This window comes from Tenrec ecaudatus, chromosome 4 (assembly GCF_050624435.1).
Source record: "Tenrec ecaudatus isolate mTenEca1 chromosome 4, mTenEca1.hap1, whole genome shotgun sequence".
Classification (NCBI taxonomy): Eukaryota; Metazoa; Chordata; class Mammalia; order Afrosoricida; family Tenrecidae; genus Tenrec; species Tenrec ecaudatus.
The window spans coordinates 126,676,386-126,699,338 of NC_134533.1; the positions used below are offsets into that span (position 1 = coordinate 126,676,386).

At 41.6% G+C, this 22,953-nt stretch overlaps 2 protein-coding genes and 1 pseudogene across 6 annotated transcripts in view; 1 reads left to right on the top strand and 2 right to left on the bottom strand.

Annotated features, from left to right (window-relative positions):
• The window catches only part of EPN2 (epsin 2), a 118,859-nt gene extending 113,086 nt beyond the window's left edge, over positions 1-5,773 (bottom strand). For all 4 annotated transcript variants that reach the window (XM_075546778.1, XM_075546777.1, XM_075546775.1 and 1 more), the window contains exon 1: positions 5,640-5,773. The gene's annotated coding sequence lies outside the window, so the exon portion shown is untranslated. The remainder of the gene's footprint in view (positions 1-5,639) is intronic.
• Positions 5,774-16,015: 10,242 nt separating this feature from the next.
• The window catches only part of BMS1 (BMS1 ribosome biogenesis factor), a 108,346-nt gene continuing 101,408 nt past the window's right edge, over positions 16,016-22,953 (bottom strand). For both annotated transcript variants that reach the window (XR_012783995.1, XM_075546785.1), the window contains one exon: positions 16,016-22,729. The gene's annotated coding sequence lies outside the window, so the exon portion shown is untranslated. The remainder of the gene's footprint in view (positions 22,730-22,953) is intronic.
• LOC142445191 (small ribosomal subunit protein eS17 pseudogene) lies at positions 22,514-22,943 on the top strand (annotated as a pseudogene).

Sequence of the window (22,953 nt, forward strand, 5' to 3'; positions counted from 1 at the left end):
AAGAGATAGTGTCTGGGGTCTTAAAGGCTTGAAGGTGAACAAGCAGCCATCTAGCTCAGAAGCAAAAAAGCCCACATGGAAGAATCACACCAGTCTGTGTGATCACGAGGTGCCAAAGGGACCAGGTATAAGGCATCATCAAAAAAGAAAAAAAATACCATAGTGAATGAAGGGGGAAGTGCAGAATGGAGACCCAAAGCCCATTTGTCGGCCACTGGAGATCCCCTCAGAGGGGTTTAGGAGAGGAGCTGGGTCAGTCAGGATGTGATGTAGTACCGATGAAGATCACAGCTTTCCCCCAGATCCTGGATGCTTCCTCCCCCCAACTATCATGATCCGAATTCTACCTTGCAGGACTGGATAGGGCAGAGGTTGTACACTGGTGCATATGGGGGCTGGAGGCACAGGGAATCCAGGGTGGATGATACCTTCAGGACCAGGGGTGTGAGGGGCGATACTGGGAGAGTAGAGCGTAAGTGGGTTTGAAAGGGGGGACCGATTACAAGGATCCACATGTGACCTCCTCCCCGGGTGACGGACGGCAGAGAAGTGGGGGGGGGGCAGGGAGACTCTGGATAGGGCAAGATATGACAAAATAACAATCTATAAATTATCAAGGGCTCATGAGGGAGGGAGGAGCAGGGAGGGAGGAAAAAAAATAGGACCTGATGCAAAGGGCTTAAGTGGAAGAGCAAATGCTTTGAAAATGATTAGGGCAAAGAATGTACAGATGTGCTTTATACAATTGATGTATGTATATGTATGGATTGTGATAAGAGTTGTATGAGCCCCTAATAAAATGTAAATAAAAAGAGTCTTCCCAGACAAGGAAAAACTCAAAGAATATGTTAGAAGAAACCCAGGCCTATAAAAGATCCTTGCCAACCCAGTATGGGCAGAAGAACAACACTCACCAAGCATGAATACGCAATCACCACATAGAACAACTTTACCCAGAGGGCAAAAAAGAGAAAACAGATCTCAAGATAGCATTGACTTAAATATAGGAAGACTTGAAAGGCTGCTGAGGTAAGCTTTAAGAAAAAAAAAAAGGCAAATGGGGCATAGGGAAAAAGCTATGGTATATAAATATTCCTGAGGTGAGGACCAGGTACTATGGCAGGGACCAGACCAAATACAGCGATATACATGGTAGACAACTAAAAAGGAGTTTTGGAAAGGAAATTTAAAAAAATTTAAAAAGAATAGGGTAGCGGGGTCACAGGGCACTAACCCACCCAAGGGGAGGGTATTGTTTGTGTCTCCAAAGGAAAAGAGGGACCAGACTTCAACCTGATGCTCCAAGATGTGAATGCAACATGCTGGCGTGGAGTAGGGAAGCAGTGGAGAGGTCTGGAGGGCTGGCCCCAACACCAACTACTAAGTGGACACCTTACCCCTCTCCTCAGAAGAATTTATTTCAAAGGATGGCACTGAATCTACAGCTCCAGAAGAGGGACATATCTGATCGGAGCACATGGGAGCAGATGAAGGGGGAGTAGGGGAGAGGAGCACATCATGGCCCACCAGGCCAGGAGGTCGATGTTCCCAATTAGAGCAGCCAGTCAACAGAGAGGAACACATGGCCGGCCCCACTAGGAGACATGACGTCCCTCACTGACCCATAGCCATACATGGGACAACACTGGAGACACAGTGAGGAAATTGCACCCAATCGGATCCTGCCACACCGAGGCAAAACATTAAGGGGGTGCAACAGAACAGCAAGGGAATGAAGCGGCGAAGTCCCTAGGGAATGCTGAAGGTATACTTTGGGGCCAGGGTGTGGTGCCCCAACAGACTGGACTGGAAAACACTCTTAACGGCCAACAAACAATCCCTGAACTGACTACAAGCTTTACTTCCTTGTGTTTTGTTTTGTTTTTGTCATTGGTTTGTTGTTGTTGTTTTGTTGTATATTGTTGCTTGGTTGTGCTCTGTCTTGGTTTTGTGTATGTTTTTATCTCCTCAGATCTGTCTGGGGGAAGGGAGATGTGGGACAGAGCAAGATATGACAGAATAATAATTTATAAATTATCAAGGGTTCATGAAGGAAGGGGGAGTGGGGAGGGAGGGGAAAAATGAGGACCTGATGCCAGGGGCTTGGGTGGAGAGCAAATGTTTTGAGAATGATGAGGGCAATGAATGTACAATTGTACTTTACACAATTGATGCATGAATGGATTGTGATAGGAAGTGTATGAGCCCCTACCTAATAAAATGATTTAAAATTTTTTATAAAAACAAAGCAAAAGCACCTCTTTAAGAAACCAAATTTCTTTCTCAATGTAACACCATTATTACAATACTGCAGTATTTTGAAGCATTTAAGAGCCAAAAAATAGGGTCCAGGGAAAGGCAAAAAGAAGTTATAGTTTATAGCTAACACCCCTACTCCCACCCACCTTCCTGCACCGATAGGTCCTGAGTTACTCTTATGTTTAGTCATTTTATCCTTTTGGGAAGGACTCTGAAATCAAGGTCCCCAAACAGAAACAACACCTGTACATGGTTACAAATGAAAATCTTGGGCCTTTTCTCAATGAATGAAAGCAGCAATGTCTTTGTGAGCTCTCTGGGTGACTCTGACACACATTGTAGGAAGGCCCTAGTTGTCTAATCTGTGAGGTAGATATTTTTGACCACACTTTCAAGACAAGGAATTCAAAAATCTGCCATCACAATTGCCAGAAGACAAATTTGTACCCACATCTGACAGTCTCTGCTACCTGGCCTTTGTAGCCCAGAGTACTACCTTGGTACTCTCACTCCCCAGGTCATGAGGATGACATGCCTTCATAAAGGCTGGAGGCGAGAGGAAAGCTAAAGCTTGTACCCAAAATGATTCATTGTAGATGTTTTACCATCCTTACCCTGCATTGTCCCTGGGGAACAGCCCTTAAGACAAACCTGCTTATCTCAGCCGACTTGCCCTCTAGGTTATCATGAAGAAAACATCTGGGTGCCTTATTTAAAGTCTCTTTGGGTACCTAGTCTCTTTGCATTGCTTTGAACAGAAAGAATGTAGCTACTTGTTCTGTCTCTAGAAGGCTTAAAAGTACAACACAGTTACCCAAGTCCAGGACCAGGACCAGGACCAGCAAGCAGCAGAACCAAGCAAAGATTTTTCTAAATTCAAGGTACAAAATCACTCCCACACCTGGGTTTTCCAGGATGAGTCACCAGAAAGAACCCAATGTTTATACACATGAACAATGTCTAAATGTAGTGATTGTCAGCCAAAGTGGTCCCTTAGATTCTTGACATTGACGCATAAATCTATCTTGGAAGAAGTGCAGCCAGATTGGTCTTTAAAGACAAGGATGGCAATACTTCAGCTCACATATTTTAGACTTGTATAGAGAGACCAGTCCCTGGATAAGGACATCATGCTTGGTAAAGAAAAGGGATAGCGAAAAAGAGGAAGGACTTCAATGAGGTGGACTGATACAGTGGTTCCAACAATGGGCTCAAACATAAGAATAATTGTAAGGACAATGCAGGAACAGGCAGTGTTTTCTTCTGATGTACAGAGGGCCACTATGAGTCAGAACCAACTCCGTGGCACCTAGCACATCATAGTCGAAAATGATAAGGATCTCCTTATGCATGACTTCTAACTTCGAAGTACACTTTGATGGAGACTAACAGACCAACGGTTACCTGGTAATTTAAATCACCCTTTCTGTGTGGCTTTCTAGAAGAGCTTGCAGAAGAAAGAACCCAGGTTTGGGAATAACATAGAAATGGCTTTGAATTCTTACTCGGACGGAGATTCCCAGGGTGCTTAAACTTCCTAAGTCTCACTCAGTGTTTCCAATCACAAATACCTGCACTTCAAGGCAGCTTGGATTTGACAACCTGACTCAAAATAGATATAGTCCAACAGGCAATGAATGGAATGGTTTCATATACAAAGTGAATTAAGGGTACACCTATTTGATTGTGATGGTTTCTCTAACTAAGCTTCTATTATTATATATCTTGAACAAGCTGATTAAGACCAAAGAAAATATTGACAACTTCCTAAAAATTTCACCCAGTCTCAAAAACGCAACATATGGACAGAAACAGTCATCGACAATGCAATTGGCAAAAGCAAAATGTACTCTTGTAGTGAGCACATTTCTGTTTAGGGTGAGGGTAAAGGTAACACCAAATGTGGGTAAAAATTGCACAACTTGACTAATGTAAGTAACATCAAGTTGCATATGGGAGAAATTTGACAAATATTGTCATATGCCAAATAATATCTGTTTGGGAAACATGTGACTGTGTGTCCCTGGACCCATAGCAGGGTTCAAAAATCTTGTTCAGAAAATCATATGCAGCAAATCCATTAGCTTCCTACATGCAACACATGTATATCATGTGTAGCTTGTATACAAAGCAATTCTGTCACCAGGCATATAATGGTACAGCACATGTATAATCTACATGTTTTGATAGTCATACTAAACGTTTGTTATCAGTTTCTGTACATACTATACTGTACTGTCAATCTAAAGAGTTTATTGTATAACAGTGCAGTCTTTCACTAGTAGGCAAAAGCATCCAATTTACATATAGCACATACCTTGAGGATCTGTCAATTTTATTTCAAATATATTACCATGAAGTACAACCTAGTTTTCAATTGCAGCAAAATCAGTAATAGGCAACTGTTTAAATTAAATAAATCACTGCATCTCTGGGCTAGTTTCCCCTATCTGAACCCTTATGATGGCTCTCTTAAAGAACAGATTTCAGGGCAGCAAAATAATGAGGAGCCCCAGAGGTGCCCCCTAGGTGGAGTTGAATAAGGTTGCACAAGTCAAGATTTTTGAAAAGCCCAGGCTGCTTACCAACCCTACAAAGCCCTGAGCGAACTTTAAGTCACAAACAAAAATCTGTTGACATAGTCCCTTCTAGGAAAAGCCACTCATGAGGAGAGAGGAAGGGTCTCCACCAAGAGGCCGGCCACTCCTCACTCACCCCACTACAAGCGCTGGGACACTGGGCGGGGTCTTGATCCCACACGGAACAAAAGGCAGCTGGAGCTAGGCTCTAGGCCTCCTTCCCCACTGTTGGTGGGGTGGAGCGGGACAAGGAACCTGCATGCCACAGAGAAAGCCCACCTACTACAACCCTACTTCCCGGGGGGGGGTGGTGGGATGCGGGGGGGGCGGAGTCAGGACAGAGAAAGGGACCTCTTCTCCATTCCTGGAGCGTGGACGCTGCACAGCGCGCGGGTGGAGAGGGAGCAGCCTCTAGAGGAATGAGCGCCCAACGGAGGAGGAGAGTGCACCAAGCTGAAAGGCTTTGGGTGAAGGCCGAGAAAGGACAAGGGACCTTGGGTGGAAGTTAGAGGAACCCCAGACTCTTAAGGGTATTGATGGAGTTCTCCGACAGGAAAACGGGCGAGGGGTGGAGGGTGTCTTGCAAAAGAAAGAGTAATCTGGAGCAGAAAAAAGCCAAGCTCCAGCCTGGCAGGAAAGAAGGGGGTTCGCCGCTTGGGGCGAGTCCCCGGCTCAGGCAATAAGGGGGGCATGCTTTCGGACCTTGCTTGCAGTGGGAGTTTGCGCGCCCAGGGCCCCTCTCAGATCAACACACACACACACACACACGCGCACGCGCGCGCGCGCGCGAGACCCGCTCACCTCCGCTCCTCCGGGATGGCCCGGTACTCAGCTTCGTCCGCCAGGAGGGCCGGGAGCACGGGAGTGACTAGAGTCAGTAGAGCCGCCGTGTTAGGTTCTGTTTGACACCCACACACCAACATGGCCGCTTAGAGGGGGACGCGCGGGCTGCGTGCGCGTGCCCGCAGCACACATGCTGCCCCACCCCCAGTGCTCTGCTACCGCCTCCATTTGCCCGCCTCCCCCTTTGCGCCCGCTAGCGCCCCCCCACCCACCCATTATGTCTTTCCCTAACTTTGGATTCACCTTTTCTCCTTTCCTACCAGGACTCTGTGTGACACCGCTGCCCTGCAGCTGTGAGCCACACAGACTCCCAGCTTATTCCCAACCCTGTGAATGCCCAACACACCCTGCTCACAGCCAAAGACCACACAGGTACCCACGCACACACCTAAACTCACATACCTCCCATGCCACCTCACTCAGGCCCGTGCAAATTCCTATGTTCCCTACATGTTCCACAACCACATACCCCCAGAGCACATGCTCAGTTTCTGGGCTAAATAGAACTCAGCTCTTCACTTGGAATGTGCATGCAAAAACACTATTCTGGTAATCTGGTAGGGGAAATTGGAGGGTAGCTTCAAGGAACTGAGTGCTTGGGGTATGGTGTGTTCTGCTGTACGTATGTTACATTTCAGTAAATATAACAAACATTTTAAGAAGGGGTTCATAGGCCTCACCAGATTGACAAAGTGGCCCATGATGCAGATAGAAGGTGACTCCTGGCTCCCCATCACTCTAGTGATTACAGATATCCCTAATGAAAGCTTTATGCATTTTCACCAGGCACATTCTCACAGGGACATATGCACTCACGCAATGTAAACCATCTGCTCCTTTTGACTCATTCAACACCCACAAGACACCTACTGTATGTCAAACATTGTACTTGGCCTAGGAAGAGACAAAACAGAGTGGGACTCAGACCTTGGACCCTCTGAAGCAGAAGATCTGAACTGAAGGCCTTGGAGCTTCGCACTGACTAAAGTGTGGAAGGCAGGGTGGGAGGCAGCAGAAACTTTCACAAGCAATACCTCAAGAGATAAATACAAACTTGCTAAATTAACAGAGGGCATCATTCCTACTGTATAATTCCATTGAGACCTGGGACACATCAATGTTCAACCTAGCTCTTGTTTCAGGCAAGTAGGGTTCAGAAGTTCCACGATGTCCTCTATCAGTGAAGGGTACTTTCCTGAGTCTCAGATTCCTCTTCCCTACAAAAAAAGCCAGCTGGACAAAAGTATCCCTTCTGGTTATCACATATAGGGATCAGAATCCCCTTCTCTGGAAAATATGGAGAGGTCTTCTGTATTGATAATGACCTAGACAGACATACTACACAATCCCCCTTTTATAGAGGCATGGGAAAACAGAGGGGGGAAAATGGAGCCCCGAATCTTGGAAGCGGGTGATGGGAGAGAAAGTTAAGTGAAATAAACACCAACAACACATAAGCCTGTCTTAGCCTAAGACCCTTATGGGAATGGAACCCACTGTCCCAGTACTCCCTGGTACACAAAGGTATCTCTATCTCAGCAACCCTCTGGTGTCCAGAAAAGTTGTCACATCCACTGTCACATACCTGTGGCTGTTCTGGTATCATATGCATAATAGTGTATCTTGATAAACACACACTGATGACTAAAAAAGAGGAAACAACTGCTGATTCAAGCCTGGGTAATTTTTTTTCTTCTAAATTTACTTACTTATTATTTCACTGTTTGGTTTGAGGTTTTTAGTTTTTAAAAATTTTGTTTTACTTGCTGAGATTTTTCTTCATGTGTTTGTTGGTCAGCTAATACGTTTGTGATTTTTTTTGGCTGCTATTATAAATTTGTCTTCTTTTGTTGTTATTTAAACAACCAGGAGAGACTATCAGCCCCACAACCCAGACAAATTTGAACATTCAAATACTACATCTACTGTAGAACCTCCTGAAAAATGAATAAACATACACAAACAAATACACACATACAAATGTCTCAGAAACATCAGACAATGTCAGCTCATAAGGAGACACAAGATAGGATGGCACAAACAAGTGACCAATATATGGAGGCAAAAGACTTCTCTAAGGACGATAGGCATTGGAACTAACAGAAAATAAATTCAGAAGAATGATTTTTAGGATGGAAAAAATAATTGAGAGTGCTCTGGGAGTGGGGTGGGGTAGAGTAGAAGAAAGTATAGATAACCCAGAAAAGCACTCAGAGTAACCTGACAAAATAAATGAAAAAATTAGAAATTATGCAAAAACACCAAATAGAAATGCATAAAATGAATATTAAGGTATTAGAAATAGGGACACTCAGGATTCAAAGATGGCTTCTGTCATACCCCCAAAAGAGAACCACCTCCTGGATATCAAGATCACTGACCTGCCCAGCTAGGTGCTGAAGTTGGATTTCACCCTGAAGGGCATTGCCAGTACTTTTTGGAAAGGTTGTGATTGGTAGTCAAGTACATCAACACGAAGAAGGGGATTGTCACTGGCATGTCCATGGTATTGGTAGCCTATGTGGTTTTCATCTACTGCCTCTCCTACAGGGAGCTCAAACACAAGGGGTCACCTAAGTACCACTGAGAAAGCTGGGGCAAGGGTTCTACCTGCTTTCTTGGCCTGACCACTTGTCCTTGCCCTCTCTCCCTGAGGAAGAGCCCTTCCCTACCCTGAGAACATGTATCCAATAAAAGATGGCAGGTAAAAATAAATTGAAAGATATTAGAACACTTGTAACCTGAGGACTTCAGTTGGAAAACACATGGTGTCTTAGCAAGCAGAAGATAGCTGTACCCAAGAGCAATGTACTTATGGTGGGTGGACAAACAAGCTCTTGCTACATCAGTGCCTTGTATGCATTATTAAGATATGTTTATTTCAGCAATTCTGTGATGGCCATTCAGTTATATTGCGCTTATGCTTGTTTATATTAGGGTGTATCTCAGAGGTGTGTCACCATTGGGGCTCACCTTCTTGAAGCTGTGTTGTTTCTCTATTTTTTGATAAATAAAACCAAGGGAAATTTAGCCTATTGGGAAAGAAAATATAACAAGGGTTTGGGGGGCAGAGGGAAGGAAAGAAAAGAGGGAGGTGATATAAAGAAGTCAAGGAAAGAAAAGTGTGTTTGGAGGCTGATTATGGAAGCAATTGGACAACTATGTTTGATATGACTGAACTATGGAAAGATATGACTTATGTGCTAACTCACAAGTTACAACAAATTAAAAACAAAAAACCATGAATCCAGGAATGGGTTTTGGGCTCACACTAAATCCTAGCTCCAACTTAACAATCAGTTCTTACATCATGGCCCTGCTCTTCATGAAATGGTCACTGAAGATTAGGGTCTGACAGCTTCGTGTGAAGAAAGCGGATGGTACCTGGCTATCAATCAAAATAATGTCTGTGGTCTTAAAGGCTTGTATTCAAACAAGCAGCTTCTAAGCAAGGAATCAACAAAATCCACCCAGAAAAATGCAGATCACCCTGAATGATCAAAGACAACAATTACAAAATTTAAATATGGTGAAGAGAAAAGCATAAGCGTTAAAATTATGAACACCCAATATGTGGAGGGGTATGAGGACAGTGGGAGCCCAAAACCTGTCTGCAGGGTATCCAGTGAGACTGAGACCCTGGCGTATCTGCCCTAGGTACAGGCAAGATTCTTGAACAGCCCTACTATCAGGCAGAGACCATTATCATCTTGATTATGCTGGATCAAACTCAATACTTGGCTAGTTGACCACCGTCTAGAGGCGACTTGAATTTGTTCTGGATTCAAGTAACTCTTACTAGTTCCATGACAGAATTTTCTTCCCTGGCTTTTTGACTCTTGATGGAGGTGTTTCCCTCTTACACATTGTTTGTAATTTTGTATTATGATTTTATCCTTATCACTTTGTGAGATTTTGATTTTTTATTGTTTTCTCTTGTGTCTCCCTGCATGAAGCACAGGAGGAGTGGATGCATAATGATAACTGATACAAGGGGATATAGGGAATACAGGGGGGGGGTGATATGGAGAGAAAGGGGATTTGGGGAGTAAATAATGAAGGTGGGGTGTGGGGAAGCACTAGAACAGATTGTGATTGCACAAATCATCCTAAAGTTGATTTAGCCAAAAATAAATAAATAGGTTGATTTAGCAAATGGGGGGGGGGCTGCTCTAAAATTGACATAGTAATTATTATAAAACTCTCCTTGATATGATTGAATGATTGAATTGTATGATATATAAATTATGCATCAATAAAACTGTTGGGGAAAACCACATAATAAAATAATTTTTATAATAACAATAAAGAAAGAAACTATTAATCCAGTTACTATATAGAGTCACATATCTTGAATTTCATATAAAGAAAAACATACCAAGATAATAATAATAACAAAATAAAACAGAAAAACCTAAATGGAAAAGAAAGTAAAACACAATTAAACTGGAGGGGAAAAAAGATATTAGGAATAGGTAATACATTGAAAGAGCATAATAGTAGAATTGAAGCAATGGCGGGACTAATTACTAAGCTTGAAGATAATTTTTTAAAATACCGTGGCAGTTACATAATTTCATGTCAACTTAAAGATATATAAAAGTGTATGGGGCAGGATGAGGGTGGGGTGGTGTTCAACCTGTCAATCATGTTAGTCTGATGGTACCTCCTGTGGGCGTGACCTTCTTATAAGGCGTGCCCTTGGAACTGCCCCTTCTCGCTCAGCCTTCACTGTGCTGTGGCTGACCCTGGTTGCTGCCAGAAATGCATCCCTGGAGATGTGCCCACCACCATTGAATACATGGGACTCTGCGCCCACCAACCTGTGATATTCCTACATTCTGCATTATTGCTTGTGGCTGTGTGAGTCTGAAGAGAGACTTATGGACTTTAGTTGGACTGGACTGGGATGTTTTCATCATATATAAAGGTTCTTGATATAAAGCTCATTCTAATACATTTATGCATATAACTGAATTTGTTTCTTAAGTCAAACCTGCCTAGCACAAATACAAAATTATGAGAAGAGCAATGCATTTTAAAAAATCCAAAGAAAGTCTCACAATTGTGTGGGACAGTATCAAGAGTAGTCTTTATTGCCTACTGAGTTATTTGATGGGCTGCTAAGCACAGGGTCAAGAGTTTGAAAGCACCAGCTACTCCATGGGACAAAGATGAACCTTTCTTCTCCAATTAGGAGTTACAGGCTCAGAAATCCACTGGGGAAATTGTACCCTGTCCTATATGGTTGCTATGAGTCAGAATTGACTGGACTGCATTGAGTTTCAGAGTATCAAGAAGAATAATATTCACATGATAGGAATTCCAGAGTAGGAGGAGACAAATTGCAAAAAGCACAGAAAAAATTGTCCAAGAACTGCTGAAAGAAAAATTCTCTAAAATCATGAAAAAAAAAAATCAATGGATGGAGAAAAAAAAACCCTACCAAGACCACAGCAACCAAAAATAAATAAATACATAGCCAGGAGTAGTGCAATTAAAAGTCTCTGATAAAATAGACTTCAAGATGAATAACATAAGGATCAACACTGCTTATTGATTAAAGGGAAAATACGCAAAGAACATATAACCTTGATAAACATATATGCACCCAATAAGAGACCATTGAAATGCATCAATCAAATGTTCACAGAGTTGAAAACAAACAACTCAAAAATAAGACTAAGAGATTTCACCACAACACTCTCAAGGAAAAACAGATTATCAGGAAAGAAACTTATCATCAGGATTCAAACAAAGGATAAAAGTAAGAAATTCCTTGAAACATGGAATTAATAAATTTCTTGAAACAAATGAGAACATATCATACCTTTTGGATATATCAAAAGAGGAGAAATAAAGAATGAGCACCATAGCACAACACCTTCAACAACTAGAACAAAGGTAATAATATAAACCAACCAACAATGAAAGAAAAGAAACCCCAAAGATTAGAGTAGAAATAAATTAACTGGGAAAGAGAAAAACAATGGAAAAAATCTACAGGACAAAAAGTTGGTTTTAGGAAAGCATTAATAAAATTGACCCAATAAATAAATATTTGACAACCCACTGGCAAACTTGACAAAGGAAAAGCAGAAGATGCAAATATTTAGAACTAGAGATGAAAAAATTAACATCACAACAGAACCAAATGAAATAAAAAGAATAACACTTAACTATGAAAGACAACAAGTTTGATAACCTAGAGGAAATAGACAAATATTTAGAAATACACCATCTACCCATAATAACTCAGATAGGTGTAGATAACGTTAACAGACCTGTAACAAAAGAAGAGATAGAGAAGGTCATCAAGAAACTTCCAAACAAGAAAAATTCAGGGATGTAGTGGCCTGGACATTGTTTGGGTCATCAAGAGTAGGCCAAGCAGCTGAGAGGAGAGGGCCATGGGCCTGGAGGCTTTGTCTCTGGGCATGGAACCGTGATGCCATGGCTGGCTGTTGCCCTGCAAGGGCAGAGGGAATGTAAGCTCCTGGACCTTTGGAAGCATCTCCAAAGGACACCTCTGCCAGCCAATTAGAACAAGAGACTCTTCGCAGAGCCTCATGATCTGAATTCCTGGGAAAGATATAATACATCTAATGAAACAAATAACTCATCATGATCCAGTGGTTATGAACAAACGTGATTCATTCCAGGGATGCAATGATGGTTCAACATCTGAAAAACAGTGAATATAATTCACCACATAAGCCAGAAAAAAGAATGAGAACTACATGATCATATAAATAGATGCAGAAAAAGTATTTTAAAAATATAGCAAAAATTTTTTAAAGAATACAGCAGCATATCAAAAAAGTAATTCACCATGACCAAATATGATTTGTTCCAGGGATGCAAGGATGATTCTATATTCAAAAAATAGTCAAAGTAATTCACCCCATAAATAAGGCAAGAAATAAGAACCATACAATCATATCAATATATGCAGAAAGGCATTTGCCAATATTCAACACTAATTTCTGCTCAAAACACTCAACAAAATAGGAATACAAGGAAGATTCCTCAATATAATAAAAAGTCATATATGAGAAACCAATAGTCAACAACATGCTCAATTGGGAAAAGCTAGAAACACTCCATGGAAAACAGGATCACCATTCTTTTTTAAAAATCATTTTATTGGGGGCTCGTACAACTCTTATCGCAATCCATCCATCCATTGTGTCAAGCACATTTATACATTTGTTGCCATCATCATTTTCAAAATATTTTCTTTCTACTTGAGCCCTTGGTATTAGCTTTTCATTTCCCCCCTACTTCCCCCACCCTCTCTCCTTCATAAACCCTTGATCATTTGTAAATTATTATTATTTTTTCATGTCTTACACTGACCGATGTCTCCCTTCACCCACTTTTCTGTTGTCCATTCCCCTGGAAGGGGGTTATAGATAGATCATTATGATCAGTTCCCCTCTCAACCCCCACCTTCCCCTTACCTTCCTTGGTTATTCTCAGTATTGGTCCTGAGGGGTTTATCTATACTGGATTCCCTGTTTTTCCAGCTCTTATCTGTACCCATGTACATGCTCTGGTCTAACTAGATTTGTAAGGCAAAATTGTGGTCATGATAGTGGGGGTGGGGGGTGGAGGAAACATTAAAAACTAGAGGAAAGTTGTATGTTTCATCGGTACTATAATGCACCCTGACTGGCTTGTCTGCTCCCTGTGACCCTTCTGTAAAGGGATGTCCAGTTGTGTACAGATGGGCTTTGGATATCCACTCCCCATCCCCCCCTCATTCACAATGATATGATTTTTTTGTTCTTTGATGCCTGATACCTGATCCCATCAACACCTCATAATCACACAGGCTGGTGTGCTTCTTCCTTGTGGACTTTGTTGCTTCTCAGCTAGATGGCTGCTTGTTTATCTGCAAGCCTTTAAGACCCCAGACACTATATCTTTTGATAGCCGGGTACCCTCAGCTTTTTCATCACCTTTGCTTAAGCACCCACTGAACATCACAGAGTGCCGTGTTAGTAGAACAAATTGTTCTTGTGTTGAGGGAGTACATAAGTGGAGGCCAACTTAATTGGACACTTTTGACCTAATTACTATATAGCTCTTGGTGATCCAGCTTGTGTGCTATAGACTACTGTAACTTTAGACTCTAGTCTTTCAAAGCCCACAGCATCCTTTATAAATCACACAGGCCGCTGGCCTGGTCTTAGCTGCTGCTATTGAACTTCTCCATTGTCTCTTACCACAGAAGTAATCAATTTTATTTCTGTGTATTGCATCTGGAGAAGTTCATGCGTATCATTTTCATTTGTGTTGTTTAAAAATGTATTTGTTATGAACAAGTTATGGGTTTTGCAAAATTCTATCATGCAACCTCCAGCTTTGTTTCTATCACCAAAGCCATATATATTTTCTAGATACCATTCTTTCCTATTTGTTTCCAAGTTTTCCATTCCATTTGCCAATAATTATCTATGAATCCTGATTACATGTTTGATCAATTTCTGATGGGAGACATTGGTAGAATTCTTCAATTTCTTCATCACTAGTTTTCATGGTTGGTCCATAATTTTGAAAATAGCTATATTGATTGGATTTCCTTGTATATGGATAAATATAATCCTATCATAGACAGCATTGTTCTTTAAGATAGACCTTGAAATGTCCCTTTTGACAATGAATGTAACACTGTTTTTCTTGATTGTGCAAATCCCAACATAGTAAACCATATGATTTTCTGATTCATAATGGTCAGTACCAGTTCATTTCAGTTCATTAATGCTTAGGATATTGATCTTTATGCATTCAATTTCATTTTGACTGTTTCCAATTTTCCTAGTTTCATTCTTATTTATGTCACCATGGTCGACTCTAGTTTGAGAAGGCAGCTCCTCATAAGTCATATTTCAAGTGTCTACTGACCCTAGGGGTCCATCCTCTGGCATTATCTCTAATAATGTTCTGCTTCTATTCATTAGGCTTTCAGTATCCGACAGTATTTTTATCCTAGACATAAGGTTTTCAGAAGCCTACAAAGTGGGAAACTCATAGTCTGTTCTTAGTCTGGAACCTCTGCTGAAACCTGTTCATTTTTGGTGACCCTGATGGCATTTGAAATACCAGTGACATAGCCTCCAGCATCACAACCATGCACAAGTAACCACAGTATGACAAACTGACAGATAAATGGTGATCTCAAGAATAGTAATCCCTCCAGTGGTCTGGGTGGCTTAAAGAAAAAAGGAGGAAAGTGAAACTGAAATGGACTTGGAGTCTTGTGACAAACAAGTTCACTTCAAACAATAACACACAAACTAATAATAATAAATGACTTTTCTAACCTAAAAAAAAAAAGAATAGTGCTAACAAAATTGGGAGCCCATTTTCAAAAGGAAGATTCAGGACTCACACTTTACTCTATATACTAAAATGAACACAAGATGGATTAAAAATGTAAATATTAATCCTAGAGCTTTAAAGATCAACAATGAAAAATGAGAACAGGTTTAGGGGTCCTAATAAATGGAATAAACACATTATCAAATATAACAAAAAACATGTATACAGCAGATAAGGTAGTTACACAATTTTATGTCAACTTGATAAATAAGAATGAAGGGGTAGAGTGTAGCCTGTCAATCAGCTCACAGCCTGGTGATTCTTCCTTGTGGGCATGGCCTTCTCATGATGATTCTGGGACTTCATCTCTTCCTCCCTGGAGGCTAGACAATCTCTCTACTATACTTTCCTGTTGACAAGCCACATGTAGCAGGTCTGATGGCAGCCAGAGTCCTTTAGATGCTTCCACCACCACTGGATTCACAAGATTTTCCACCCACAGGCCTGTGATTTTCCTGCATTCAGCATCATTGGATGTGCTGCATGAGTCTGAAGAATTCATGGGTTAATATAGGACTTATTGATGCATAATTACTTCTTGATAAAAAGTTCTCTCTTACATATATATGAGTGTCTCTGGATTTGTTTCTCTAGTCAACCCAGGGTAACACAGCAGAATACAGAATAGATGACTGGGACCTAAAAATAAGAAACTTATGTACATCAAGGGATTTCATCAATAGATGCATAAATGACTTTTGGGCTTGCACTTAATTCTAACCCCAATCTAAGAACAATTAGTTCTTATAATATGGCATTGCTTGATCCTCAATCTCATGAAGAGATCACAGAAGATATGGGTACTAAACCAAAGTGTGGCAAACCCACCCCCAGCCCCACCCGGCAAACAAAACAAAAAACTAGATGGTGCCCATCAATCTGAAAGAATAGGATCTAGAATCTTTATTATTATTTTTTAATCATTTTATTGGGGGCTTATAGAACTCTTATCACAATCCATACATACAACTATTATGTCAAGCACATTTGTGCATATGTTGCCATCATCACTTTCACAGCATTTTGTACTTGAGCCCTTGGTATTGGCTCATTTCCCCCCTCTTTCCACCCTCCTCATGAACCCTTGATCATTTATAAATTATTTTCTCACGTCTTACACCCAGTGTCTTCTTTCACCCACTTTTCTGTTGTCCATCCTACTGGGAGGGGGCTATATGTAGATCCTATTGATTGGTTCCCCTTGTGTCCCCCCACCTTCCCCTTATCATCCTGGTATCACTACTCTCATTATTGGTTCTGAGGGGTTTATCTGTCTTGGATTCCCTATTTTTCCAACTCTTAGCTGTACCCGTGTACATCTTCTGGTCTAGCTGGATTTGGGGCTATGATACTGGGGGGGAGGGGGAGGAAGCATTAAAGGAATAGAGGAAAAGTTGTATGTTTCATCGGTGCTATAATACACCCTGATTGGTTCATTTCTTCCTTGTGACCCTTCTGTAAGGGGATGTCCAATTGTCTACATATGGGCTTTGGGTCTCAACTCCACCCTTCCACTGATTCACATTGTTATGATTTTTTGTTCTGGATCTTTGATGCCTGATACTCGATCCCATCGACACCTCATGATCACACATGTTGGTGTGCCTTCCACATGGGCATAGATTGCTTCTCAGCTAGATGGCCGCTTGTTAATTTTCAAACTTTAAAAAAAATTATACATCATTTTATTGGGGGCTAATACAACTCTTATCACAATCCATACATACATACATCCATTGTGTCAAGCACATCTGTACATATACTGCCATCATCATTTTTAAAATTTATTTTTTGTTAATCTTTTTATTAAGGGCTTATTTTCAAACTTCTAAGACCCCTTTAAGACCCAAGATGCTATATCTTTCTTCACCACATTTGCTTGTGCACCCATTTTATCTTCAGCAATAATGATGGGAAGCTGAGCTTCATGGAATTCCAGGTTAATAGAACAAAGTGTTCTTGCGTTGAGGGAAGTACTTGAATAGAGGCCAAATGTCTGTTTGCTGTCTTAATACTTAATGTTTGGGCCGGGTTCAGACATGTAGCTGCTTCCCCCAGCTCTCCCTAAAGCTAGCCTGCTGGACTGTGTGGCCCCTTCCCCTTGCCTCTCAAGGCCAGAGCTGGACTGTTCAATCCCTGCCTCCAGCATTCCAAAGATCTCATCTCTCCCGGCCAGGTCTGTACAGCCCTGTCCTTCAGTGTTCCAGGAAGTGGGTCTGTGAAAAACAAGATGATTTACTCACACATATCCTGACTCAGACCCTTCAACTGTAGCATCAGAAAGCCTCCTTCCCTTTATCAGTACATACGTCCCTGGCTCAAGCCCTATATATGTTCCACTGCCTCACTGCCCGGTGCGACATCCCTGATCTAACTTACTGGGCCGTGGAATCCGCCCAGGAGCTCAAGATGCTCCTGTCCCTTTCTCTGTTCTCCCTTCCCTCCTGGGACTTCTTTCCCTGCTTCAATAAAATCTTTCTTAACTTCACATTCCTGGCTGAATTCTATCTCTGTTCTGTGCCGCCGTTTTTCACCTCTCACAATATATAAATATATGTTCATAGATCTATTTCCTTATCATTATATATAAAAATATTTACATATGTACATGCCTGTACTTAGACCTCTATAAATGCCCATTTGCCTTCTGGTTCTTTCCTCTATTTCCTCTTGCCCCACTATCATATTCGGCAATAATTCGGGTTTCAGTAATTCCTCTTGATAACATTGCCCTTGATCAAGGTCTATCAGACATCCTACAACCTCCTAGCCATTGATTTTAGATCACTTGTCGTTCCCTTCTCCCTGGGTTTGTTAACACTTACTTCATTTCTCCCGCTTCCCCCTCTCCAGTGACCCACTCCTTCAAAAGACTGTCAGTCCTGTGTTTTCTCCTCCCAATTGTTTATACTGCCTATCTTATCTAGATAGACATGGAGAGATAATAATAAGCAAAAAAACAAGACAGAGAAAAACAAAACAACAAAAGAAAACAAAAAGCAAAACAACAAAAAAGTCCAATGACAACAAAAAAAGAATTGTCTATAAATAATTCCAGGTCTCTTTGTTGAACTTTAGGACTGTTTTCCAGTCCAGTCTGATGGGGTGCCATACCCTGGCCCCAAAGTCCATTTTTTGTATTCCCTCGGTTTGCTTTACTGCTTTGCTCCTCTTGCTGCTCTGTTGCACACCCTTAGGATTTCACCCCAGTTTGATGGCATCGGATTGGGCACAATTCCCGTACTGTGCCCCCAGTGTTGCCCCTGTAGTGCTTTAGGTCAGTGAGGGACATCATGTCTCATGGTGGGACCATCCCTATGGGCCCCTCTTTGTATTGGCTGCTCTAAGTAGGAATATCATTCTAAGGGCTTGATGGTTCAGGATGTGTTCCACTCTCTCTCCTTCCCTCTTCGTTTGCTCCTGTGTGCTCTGATCAGACATGGTCCTCTCCCCAAGCTGTAGTGTCAGTGCTGTCCTCTGAAGTGAATTTTTCTAGGGGGACGGCGGGGGGGAGGGTCCATGTAGTTGGGAATGGGGCCTGCCCCACAGACCTCTATTGGTTTTCTGCTTCATGCCTGTATGTTGCATTCATGTCTTGGTGCATTAAATTGAGGTCTGGTCCCTCTCTCCCTCTCTTATGGAGATATAAACAACACCTTCCCCCTTGGGTGGGTTACTGCTGCATCCCCTGCTGCCCACGTCTTATTTTTCTTTCTTTCCCCCTCCTTTTGGTTGGATGCCAGAGGTGTCCCTAGATTGGGTCGCTCTGATCCCTGCCAAAGTACCTGAATCATACCCCAGGAATGTATATATACAGCAGCTTTCCCCCTATTTCTGATTTGCATGTTTAAGCTTACCTCAGTAGACTCATGTTGTACTTGTCCTTTTGTGTTTTGCTTTCTTCACTTAGCATAATTTCCTCCAGTTCTTCCCATGTTGCGATGTTCTCCATTGAATGTATGTATCACAGTTTTTAATCCATTAACCCACTGATGGAAATCTGGGTTGTTTCCAGCTCCTTGCAATTGTGAACTGCACCATGATAAACATGGGTGCACAGATGGCTGGCCGTGGTTTGTTCCATGCCTCTTCTGGGTATATGCCCAGTAGAGGGATTGCTGAATCGTATGGTAGTTTAATTTACATGTGTTTTTCATATTGCCAAATCGATTTCCATAGTGACTGTACATACCGACAAGTCCAACAGCATTGGACAAGAGTTTCTATCTCATCACAGCACCCCCAACACTTGTTACTTTCTGATTTTTTGAATTGGGCTATCTTTGAGGGTGTTAGGTGGTGTCTCATGGTGTTTTAATTTGCATTTCCATTATTGCTAATGATCAGTATCATTTTCTCATAGGTTTATTGGCCACTTGGATTTCTGCACTTGTGAAACTTCTGTTCAGGTCCTTTGACTAACTCTTCAGTGGGCAGTTAGTTTTTTTTCTTTTTCTTTTTGGAAGCTAGCAGAGTATTGTAGATATTAGTAATGGGACCTTTGTCTGATGTGTGATTGCTAAAGATGTTTTTTCCAGTCTGTGGGCTCTCTTATTATTCTCTTGGTGAATATTTTTGATGTCAGGTGTTTTATCTTCAGTACATCCCACTTGTCAATTTGTACCTCATCTGTATTTGTATCCTTCCCTATTTCCGATAGCCTATGTATTCCCTGCTCCAAAATTCTCAGGTTTCACCCAATTCCCTTATTGATGGCCCTAACAGTTTGGGGGTTTTACCTCAAGATCTGTGATCCACCTTGAGCTTATTATTATGCATGGAGTAAGGGTCTTGCATCATTTTTTGGCAAGTAGATATCCATTTTTTCCAGCACCACTTGTTGAAGAGGGCATCTGCTTCCCATTTGATATTTTTGGGGCCCTTATCAAAGATCAGTTGTCTGTATGCTGATGATTTTACTTCTAGGATTTCAGTTCTTTTCCATTGGTCTGAGTATCTGTCATTACACCTCCACTATGCTCTTTTGACCACTGAGGCTTTATAGTATGTGTGACAGTCAGGTAAAGATAGCCCTCCCATTCTGTCCTTCTCTTGAGGAGCTATCTGCTAATTCTGAGCTTCTTCCCTCTCTATATGAAGTTGGTAGTCACTTTTTCCAATTCTTTAAGGAAAGGTGATGGTATTTGTATTGGAGTAGCAATAACATTATATTATGCCTTGGACAGAACTGACATCTTTACTATGTTCAGTCTTCTTATCCATGAACTGGGATATTCTTCCATTTGTTGAGGTCACTATTGGTTTCTTGTAATAGTGTTCAGTAGTTTTCCTTGTACAAATCTCTTGGGTTTTTTTTAAGTCAGGTATATCCCTAGATATTCCAATTTGTGTTTCCTACTGTGCAGGGTACTATCTTTTTTATCCTCCTTCTCTGGCTTTGTCCAATGTGGATAGTAGTCCAATAGATTTCTCCTTGTTGATCTTATATCCCATCATGTGGCCACATTCCTCTATCACTTCCAGAACTTCCCTTGTGGAGCTTTTGGGGCTTATAAAATCATATCCTTTGCAAATAACGATAGGTTTACCTGTTCCTTCCCCAGGTGAATATCTTTGATGTCATTTATTCGCCTTATGTTGTTAGCTAGGATCTTCAGTACGATGTTAAATAAGACTGGGGACAAGGGGCGTCCTTGTCTGGTCCCCTTTTTCTGAGGGATTGATTGCCTTTTCTCCATTGACTACCACTTTGGCTGTTCGATATTGAGGAATTTTCCTTTTATTATCTTTTTGAGTGTCTCAAACAGGAATGGGTGCTCGATGTTGTTGAATGCTTTTCTGCATCTATTGATATTATCATGTGGTTCTTATAATTTTTCATGGCAATGTGATAAATAATACTAATAATAGTCTTTTGTAAGTTGGACCATCCCTGCATCCCTGGTATGAATCTGAATGGGTAATGGTGAATTATTCGTTTTATATGATTTTGTATTCTATTGGCCAGTATTTTGTTAAGCATTTTTGCACCAATATTCATTAGGGATATTGGTCATAGTTCTCAATTCTTGTGGAATCCTTAACCGCTTTAGGTATCAGAGTTATACTAGCTTCATAGAAAGATTTTGAGAGTTTGCTGTCTTTTTCTATGTTCTAGACGAGTTTAAGAAGCACAGAAGGAGTGAAAGCATACAAACAATAACTGATGCACCGATTTATAAGGAAGGGGTTAAATGGGTAGGGGATTAGAGAGCATTCAATGGATTTAGGAGGAAGAGGAATCATTAGAGCTGATTGTGATGATGTATATACAACTCTTTTTTAGAAGCTCTTTAACTATGGAAGTGTATAATATGTGAATATTATACCAAGAAAAATACTAAAATATATAAAGAAACCAAATAACCTATGGTTATCATGGGAAACAAGAGTCTTTGTTGATGTTGCTTGGTTTTGCTCTGTCTTGTTTTTGTGCATGTTATTATCTCCACAGGTGTGTCTAAATAAGATAGGCTGGATGAACTATCTGGAGGAAAACAATGGGACCGACAGTTCTGGGAGAATATGGAATAGGGAGAGGTGGGGGGGTAAGGAAGTGGTGTTAACAAACCCAGGGACAAGGGAACAACAAGGTATCCAAATTGGTGGTGAGATGGGTGTGGCAGGCCTGGTAGGGAATGATCAAGGGTAAGGTAACGAAGAGGTATAGCTGAAACCCAGGTGGGGATGGAGCATGATAGTGGGACAGGAGGAAAGTCAAGGGAAATAGAGGAAAGAGCTAGGGGGCAAGGGGCATTTAGAGAGGTCTAGACAAAGACATGTACATATGCAAATATATATATGAGGATGGGGAAATAGATCTATGTGCCTATATTTATAGGTTTAGTGTTAAGGTGGCAGAAGGACCTCTACTCAAGCACTCCCTCAGTGCATTGATACTTTCTTCTATTAAATTGGCATTCTATGATGCTCACCCTCACAACACAACTGCTGAAGCCAAAGCAGGTGAACAAGCAAATGTGGTGAAGAAAGCTGATGGTGCCTGGCTATCAAAAGATATAGCGTCTGGGGTCTTAAAAGCTTGAAAATAAACAAGCAGCCATCTAGCTCAGAAGCAACAAAGCCCACATGGAAGAACACACCAGCCTGTGTGATCATGTGGTTCCGAAGGGAGCAGTTATCAGGCATCAAAGAACAAAAAAAATCATATCAATGGGTGCACACCTTCATGATATGATCGCTGAGGACAAACAGGTGCATAAGCAAATGTGGCAAAGAAAGCTGTTGGTGCCCGGCTATCAAAAGAGATAGTGTCTGGGGTCTTAAAGGCTTGAAGATAAACAAGCGGCCATCTAACTCAGAAGCAACAAAGCCCACATGGAAGAAGCACACCAGCCTGTGCCATCACGAGGTGTCGAAGGGATCAGGTATAAGGCATCATCAGAAAAAAAATCGTACCGCTCTTTTATCACGGACCCGCCAACATGGGGCGCGTTCGCACCAAAACCGTGAAGAAGGCGGCCCAGGTCATCATTGAGAAATATTACACACGCCTGGGTAACAACTTCCACACCAACAAGTGCGTATGCAAGGAGATCGCCATTATTCCCAGCAAGAAGCTCCGCAACAAGATCGCGGGCTATGTCACACACTTGATGAAGAGGCTTCAGAGGGACCCTGTGAGAGGGATCTCCATCAAGCTGCAGGAAGAGGAGAGAGAATGGAGAGATAATTATGTTCCTGAGGTCTCAGCCTTGGACCAGGAGATTATTGAAGTGGATCCAGACACTAAAGAAATGCTGAAGCTTTTAGACTTTGGCAGTCTGTCCAACCTGCAGGTCATTCAGCCCACAGTTGGAATGAATTTCAAAACACCATGTGAAGCCGTTTGAATCTTATCCACAATGCTGTAATATTTTCGATA